At 34.2% G+C, this 7,744-nt stretch overlaps 1 long non-coding RNA gene across 1 annotated transcript; it reads left to right on the top strand.

Moving 5' to 3' along the window:
- Window positions 1-851: 851 nt before the first annotated feature.
- LOC125786741 (uncharacterized) lies at window positions 852-3,104 on the top strand. The gene is made up of 2 exons (XR_007428800.1): window positions 852-1,121; window positions 2,932-3,104. It is a non-coding gene; the product is annotated as an uncharacterized LOC125786741 (long non-coding RNA).
- Window positions 3,105-7,744: the final 4,640 nt, after the last annotated feature.

The following is a 7,744-nucleotide window of genomic DNA, read 5'->3' on the forward strand; positions in this document are numbered from 1 at the left end:
AATGAGAAATAGCTTAAATAACAAAAAAGATGCAGAGCTTTCAAACCTCAAATAATGCAAAAACAAGTTCATATTCATAAAGATTTAAAAGGTAAAGAAATCAATATTTGGTGGAATAACCCTGGGTTTAGTCACAGTTTTCATGCATCTTGGCATGTTCTCCTCCACCAGTCTTACACACTGCTTTTGGATAACTTTATGCCTTTAATCCTGGTGCAAAAAATCAAGCAGTTCAGCTTGGTTTGATAGGTTGTGAACATCCATCTTCCAGAGGTTTTCAATTAGGTAAAATCAAAGAAACTCATCATTTTTTAAGTGGTCTTTGTGAGTTTTTTTTCTTATTCATTCAGCCTACATTTCATACTGCACTACATTTAAATAAGGCAATCCATTATTTATTTATTTTTTTTAATCATATTTTACCTTTTACCTACAAAAAGCGATAAAAATCTTAGATTACTGTTTTTATTTTAGCAAAAAAGTATTCATATTCTTTTTTTACATCAAAAATAGGATAAAATGAACTAATCTATTCTGCACTACACCGTTCATAATACACTACACAAAAGAAGCATCAGAAACAGAAGGATCTTCCCTCTCTCTACTATCTGCTTAACTTCAAAGCTATTAGACACTCTATAATACACACACACACATTACCAGCAGTGTGACAGGTGTCCACTTCCAAATGTGTGATGGTGCACTGTGACACTGCCAGACTGTAAAACAACAGAACATACACAGGCCTCTCCAGCGGCCCTCGGCTCTCCCCGAAAACACAATAACGCAGGCAAAGGTAAACAGCTAGACGCACTCCGCGCCCCCTCCCCTCCATCCCTCTTTCTTTCTCGTTCAGTCACCAGATGGTTCCATTGAGGGCAAAGAGAAAAAAAATCACTTGCATGACTTGACTGTCAGCCTGCTCTATTTGCCTACTCCTCGGCGCCGGGGTCGCGCTGGAGTCTTTAATGGTTATAAAACACCTGCTCAGCAAATCAAACAAACAAAACGGCACGGGCGAGCTGAAAGCCAAATACCTATGTGATCAGGTTAGCATGGACAGCCAGCTATGAGTGCTCGTGATGAGCCAGGAAGCACCGGCAGATGTCTCACCTTTAGAGGTAAGAGTATTTGACCTCATGACCATAAAGAGCTACACAATCAGGCCGACCAGATAATGGCTAACTGCATGTTTGTTTGAATCACACGGCTGATAGAGGAAAAAAAAAAAAAAAAAAAGGAAATCTGCTCAACAAAGAGACGTGCTTCATGCTCCCAGCTGGAGTTACCAAGACTAAATACACTGTAGGCTATTTATGCACTGTAACATCAGGAATGTGCGGACTTAGAAGACATGATAAGCACTGCAGCTAATCATGGTATTAACTGACTCTGAAAGTGCACCTGATCATTATATATAAGTTTATAATATAATAATAATATAATATAATATGGAACAGTCATAGAGTATTATGACTGCATGTGCAAAAGTCACATTGAAGGATGTACAGTTTAGCAGAAGGCAAATTTAATTATATACTTCATGCTACAGCTTTATTGATACAAAGTAAATTCCAGTAAATATAATTTTCTGTTAGATGATATGTGCCCAATATTATATATTTTATCATGTTATATTAATGACTTGTGGTGATTTCTGGGATTTTGTAATATTGTGGTATATAATATCGCAGGACAACAACAACAACAGATAGATAGATAGATAGATAGATAGATAGATAGATAGATAGATAGATAGATAGATAGATAGATAGATAGATAGATAGATAGATAGATAGATAGATAGATAGATAGATAAATAAAGCCCTAATATAGACAGACAAACATATATAACATTGCAATGTCAGTTTCATCCAATATCATAAACCCTTAGATAGATAGACACATGGAATCCAATTAAGCTATTTAATTACACTACTACCACTATACTACATTATTAGCTACTAGCTATGTATTAAATATTCTACTAATAGTAAAATTATGCTCTTTGTAGTACTGATGGTATTAAAAATATCTTTCTCAAAAATATATAAATAATATAATAACTAATTGATAAAACATACAATATCATAAAACTAATTCTAAACCAATAGCTTTGGTTAACTCTGGAAGCAAATTTAAGTGAGTATTTACATATATTTACATTATATGTAGATAGATAGATAGATAGATAGATAGATAGATAGATAGATAGATAGATAGATAAAATAGTGCTATATCAATTTTATACAGTATTGTAAAGCCCTAATATGTATAGGTGGAGAGATAGATGGAGAGACAGACAGATAGAATTGTGCAATGTCAGTTTTATCCAGTATCGCTAAGCCCTAATAAAGATAGATAGATGGATGGATGGATGGATGGATGGATGGGTGGATGAATGGATGGGTGGGTGGGTGGATGGATGGATGGATGGATAGATAGATAGATAGATAGATAGATAGATAGATAGATAGATAGATAGATTACATTTTTAAATTTGTTTTTCAGGACACATGGGATTCAATTAAGCTATGTAATTACATTACTACCACTATACTACGTTATTAGCTACTAGCTAAGTATTAAAAACTAGTAAAACTATGCTCTTTGTAGTACTGATGGTATTAAAATATCTTTCTCAAAAATATAAATAATATAATAACTTATTGTCTAATTCTGCTTTTGTAATAAGTAGAATTAATACAAGCATCATCATTACATAAACTGCCTAAGGAGATGAGTATAGGTTTAAGAGTTGCGTCACACCTTGATGATGTATCAGAACCATCATGAAGGACACTTCCATTGAGATCAGTGTGAGTTTATCCTTAGTGCTACGGATCTATTAAACATGGTAAAAAAAAGCATCTTCTGCCTTTTGTGGGAAAATTCCATTATCATGTTTCTATCCTTGATCTTGCTCCACAGCTTTACAAAGGAATGCAGAAAGAGAGCAGATATTCCTCCAAAAACTCCAAGGACTACGGTACAAGAGTCCTCACAGCATGAAGAAATAAGAATTACATTCCTGGAATGTAAAAAATTGTTTTGTTTGTGTTTATGTCTATTTATTGAATAAAAGTGGTTGAACTGTCAAACTATTTAGTTTTTACAGTGCTGTATTTCCTGTATTCATTCAACACTGTATTCTGCACTAGATCTAATGAGCCTGATTATTTATGAATATGCGTGTTGTTTGATATTCTAGAAGTACTGATAAAATGACATAACCTGAGCCATTAATAATGGAATTTTAATGTGAAAAGTATTAGCAGGACTGGCTAAATGGCTAAAATTATATTTATTTTAGTTGTATTAATTGCTTGTATTAGTTGCAGCAAAATTCTGTTATTAATAATGAATATAAAATAAATGCTTAGATTGTAAGTGTAAGTTTAATAGAGAGATTTAGAAGATGAAATATGCTGAATGTACGCATGCATGTCTGTGTGTGTGTGTGAGTGAGAGAGAGAAAGAGAGAGAGAGAGCAAACACTGTTTAAAAAGCTGTCATTAGATATACACAAAAAAGGCAGGACATACAGTATAAACTGTATGCCATCACAACATTTAATACTTCTATATATTTTGTTTTTATTTAAAGTAAAGCTATTCATATATTATACATTTTTGAATTATGGTTAATTGAATAATTTACAAAGTTAGGCTGTAATATGAATGTTTGATGATACGTTTTAATCTCCTATTCATTTTACTTATTTCATTCTTTCTGTCAAAAAATGAACGTATTTAGTTTTGTTAGTCCTGTGGTGTGACGGCTTTACTTTGAGAAATCAGTTTAAGCAATTAAAATCAGTTAAAAAAAAAAAAAACAAAAAAAACCAGTATATTAATTCAGTTCGCAAAATGAATAAATACAATTCATAATTCAAATGATCACTTGTATTTATGTATTTAATGTACTATAATGTCATGTCACACTGCAGGACAGTTTATACTGTATCTGAGGTTGTAAGAAACATAAACATAAAATTTATGTAATGTATAATAAGAAAAAGTCTAAATGCAAAAACAATGTTTGGAAAATGTATAATAAAAAAATAGTTATTGAAAATTAGATATTTAATTTAAAACTAAAACAGATTTAATTTAAAATCAAATCCAATATCCAATATTCACATACAAATACCTTACAATACATTACATTTAGTGACTAGCATTTTTCTTTATATACTGCATATATTTCTCTAGCTCACTGCCTTCATCTCCAGCATCACAAAAAAACAATTATTTTTGGAAAGATAAACCCATACAGCCATTTAAAGCCCCAGTCCTTTAAGGACTGCCAAGCATGCCTCATGATTAAAACTCTGCGAGAGGGCCATGAATACATTAACAGGCCGATGATTTGCATGCAAGAAGTGTTTTCCTCCTTGTTTCATTTTTCCCCCTCTTTTTTTTCCCCTTCTGTAACCGCCGTTCCTCTCGTCTTCTACATCTCAATCACGTCCCAGTTCCCGCCCCTTTGTGTTCGCAGACAGAAAGTGATGGACATCCTTTCACTGCCTGCGTGACCTCTGGTAATCCTGTTTCATGCCGCGGCTCCCCCGCTGAAGGGGACACAATGGCGCGAGCCGTACCTCCTCCCAGTCGATATTCTGACAGACTTGATCGAGCAAATTAGTATGCTTTGGTAAGGGCATGACCAAAGCCCTTTTCAACACCCCTGCGAATCAATACAAAGGGCAATGGATGGCGTGTGTAGTCCCTTTCGCCTGCCCCAACACCCCGCGTTCACGAGACTTCCACCTCGCGCTCGGCTCGCCTGCAGCCGCGGTGTGGTCCCGGGATTATAGGACCGGAGGGGGGGGTGGGGTTAAAAAAATGGAAACTGTTGTTGGAGGTGAGGAAGACCAATCGCGAATAACAAAAGATGGCCTGACCGTGACTTGTTACTGGAGGGGGAGCTTTTTGTCGTCAGGCTAAAAATAAAGACCGGCTAAATGGAAATGCATGGCTGCCACGTTTCAATGCTGTCAAGCCAAATATCCATATCTCCATATCTCAGAAACGCAGAAATCTTACATAGAGAGAAGGAAAATACCTTCTCATTCTTTCAGTGTAAGTCAATATTAACATGTTACCACATTTTTTAAATGCAAATTAATCACGTGACAAAATTGACACAGCCTGATAACGCATTAGCAGTTTTATTTAGCCAAATATAACACAGCAACTCTTTCTGTTGAGTTCAGAATGTAGATTACTTTTTATTAATGCCATAAAGTTTATGCTCTCTGTCTCTCTCTATCTCTCATACACACTTGCGTGTCATGCACGCACACACACACACACACACACACACGTACACACACACAGCTGATGGCATGTTTCCTCTTTTTAAGCTGTTGAGTGTGGAATATGGAGCTACACTAGTGCTTATTTCCTTCCTTAAAACTCTCAGTTAAATTCAGTAACTCATAAAATAGCACATTACCATATTCTAGTTTAAAAAATACATACCCTACGATGTTATAAAACAGTAAAAAAAGGATCTAGTCTTCCAGGTATAAACCACATTACACTATTATTACTGTCCCTTCCCAAAAATACAGTTTAGATCCTGCATATAATCATGATTTTATCGATGTTTTAATCACAGAATATTATTGTGTTTAATACAATTAATTATACGATTAAGGGATTGGCAGCAATAATACAAATTAGAAAAGTAACTTCTAACAGTGATTATTTTATATTCACATTTAAGCACCCATTACCAAACACTTAGTGTTAAGGAAGAGAAAGTATGAGGAATATATATATATATATTTCTTACTACTCACTGCACCACCTGTCATGGTTACTATGGTCCTGTATGTACTCTATTAGAGTACCACTCAATGGTACTCTAATATAACAATTAAGGGATACATATGGAATTATGTATTAAACAGATGCTGGAACATGTAGTAAACCCTGATTTAAACCTGATGAACTGAGCTTCACAGAGTGAAGAAAGCAACAACTATTGTTCAGCACCTCCAGGAACTCCTTCCCTTAAGACGCTGAGAAAACTATTCCAGGTGACTCTCCCTCATGAAGACACTGAGATTAAAATACCAAGAGTGTGCAGATCTGCCCTCAAAGATAAATGTGCTACTTAGAACAATATGTTTTTGTATAGCTTTAATATAGTCTATCATATCATAATACAGTATACAGCCTGCTAAACATGTTACCATTTGTATGTGATTTATAAAAAAAAAAACGAATTGTATTGATTGTTCATATGGACATGGTTTTGTAATGATATAAATAGTTTTAAAATGATACAAAATCAATGATCAGACAATGGCAGGTGGCTATGTAAAATTGCCCACCACACTATAGGCTTGACATTAATTACACTCAATTGGCCAATTTTATCATTTGAGATCTGTGTGTGGAAGATCTGTGTGTAGTTAAAATTGTTACTACACCATCAAAAACAACAAAACATAGATTATATATATATATATATACATATATATTTACACATATATTCTAATTTATCCATGTAAAAATATTTGTTTGTCAGCTAAATGCTTATAACTGATAAAAGCCAATAGGAACAAAATAACAAAACCAATCTAGCTGGTTGAATACACAACTTATTAATATATACCCTAGATTTTCCATCCACATGTTTTCGTCAAAACAGGGATTTACATTCTATATAGTGTTGCTTTATTGTAATGACAAATTGACAGAATATTTATTTTACATGAAAGGCTTACATATAATATATAATATAATATAATATAATATAATATAATATAATATAATATAATATAATATAAAATATACAAATATTTGCCATTTAATTGTCTATAGCCAATAAATCAAACGAAATCCAATAGAAAACATAACAAAACATACAGTATGTCACTTATGATCACTGTTAAAAAAACATGAATATAGACTACACTCATTTTTTTCCACATGTTAAAAAAAATAATAATCTTAAAGTGCCCCCACCCCCCCTCCACAGTAATTGTCTTTTATTTTTATATTATAATTTCTAACCCCACCCATTTGGACCACGTTCAACCTGTTCCCCCCTCCCAGTTTCTACTATTAATTACATCACGCAAATGTAACCGACACAACCTTTTCAACATTACTCCCCAGCTCTAATTGTATATTTTTAAGTGTATTGCATGCATAATTTTACTTTGCAAGGTAAATAGCACTCTATCAATTATGCCACAGCTGTGGCTGCAGAGAGAACATTTCAACATTAATTAACCCTCATTTGAAGCGCCGCCACCATACTGACAACAGAAAAGTTCAGATTGGGTATTGCTGAAATAGTGCTCCTCAGTTTTATTCCCTGTACCGAGAGCCCATTATACTGTGTGTTAGAAAACCAGGTTATGGTGACAGGAAATGTAGCTGCCAGAGGGTGAAGTGATACTCATCATATCTGCCATTAATCTCCTCCAACTACTTTTTTTAAAGCATCCCCCAAAAAATCTAAATATTAAAACCAGTTAAGTAAAGTGTTCAAATGTTTTAGAACACCCCTACTGTTTAGGTATACCTGAGTGACCTCTGTCTTTACATGTCTTACCTGTAATTCTTCTATTCAGTGCTGAAACTGGGACTTAGCCCCTATTTGGATGGGATTAGTTTCTCAGAGGGTCTGTGAAAAATATTTCACACTTCTACTCAGTGATAAAACTCTTGCATCCAGACTGCAGTTGAAAAAACAGGAGGACCAGTGAGTTTTTTGGCTT

This window comes from Astyanax mexicanus, chromosome 22 (genome assembly GCF_023375975.1).
Source record: "Astyanax mexicanus isolate ESR-SI-001 chromosome 22, AstMex3_surface, whole genome shotgun sequence".
In the NCBI taxonomy this organism is placed as follows: Eukaryota; Metazoa; Chordata; class Actinopteri; order Characiformes; family Acestrorhamphidae; genus Astyanax; species Astyanax mexicanus.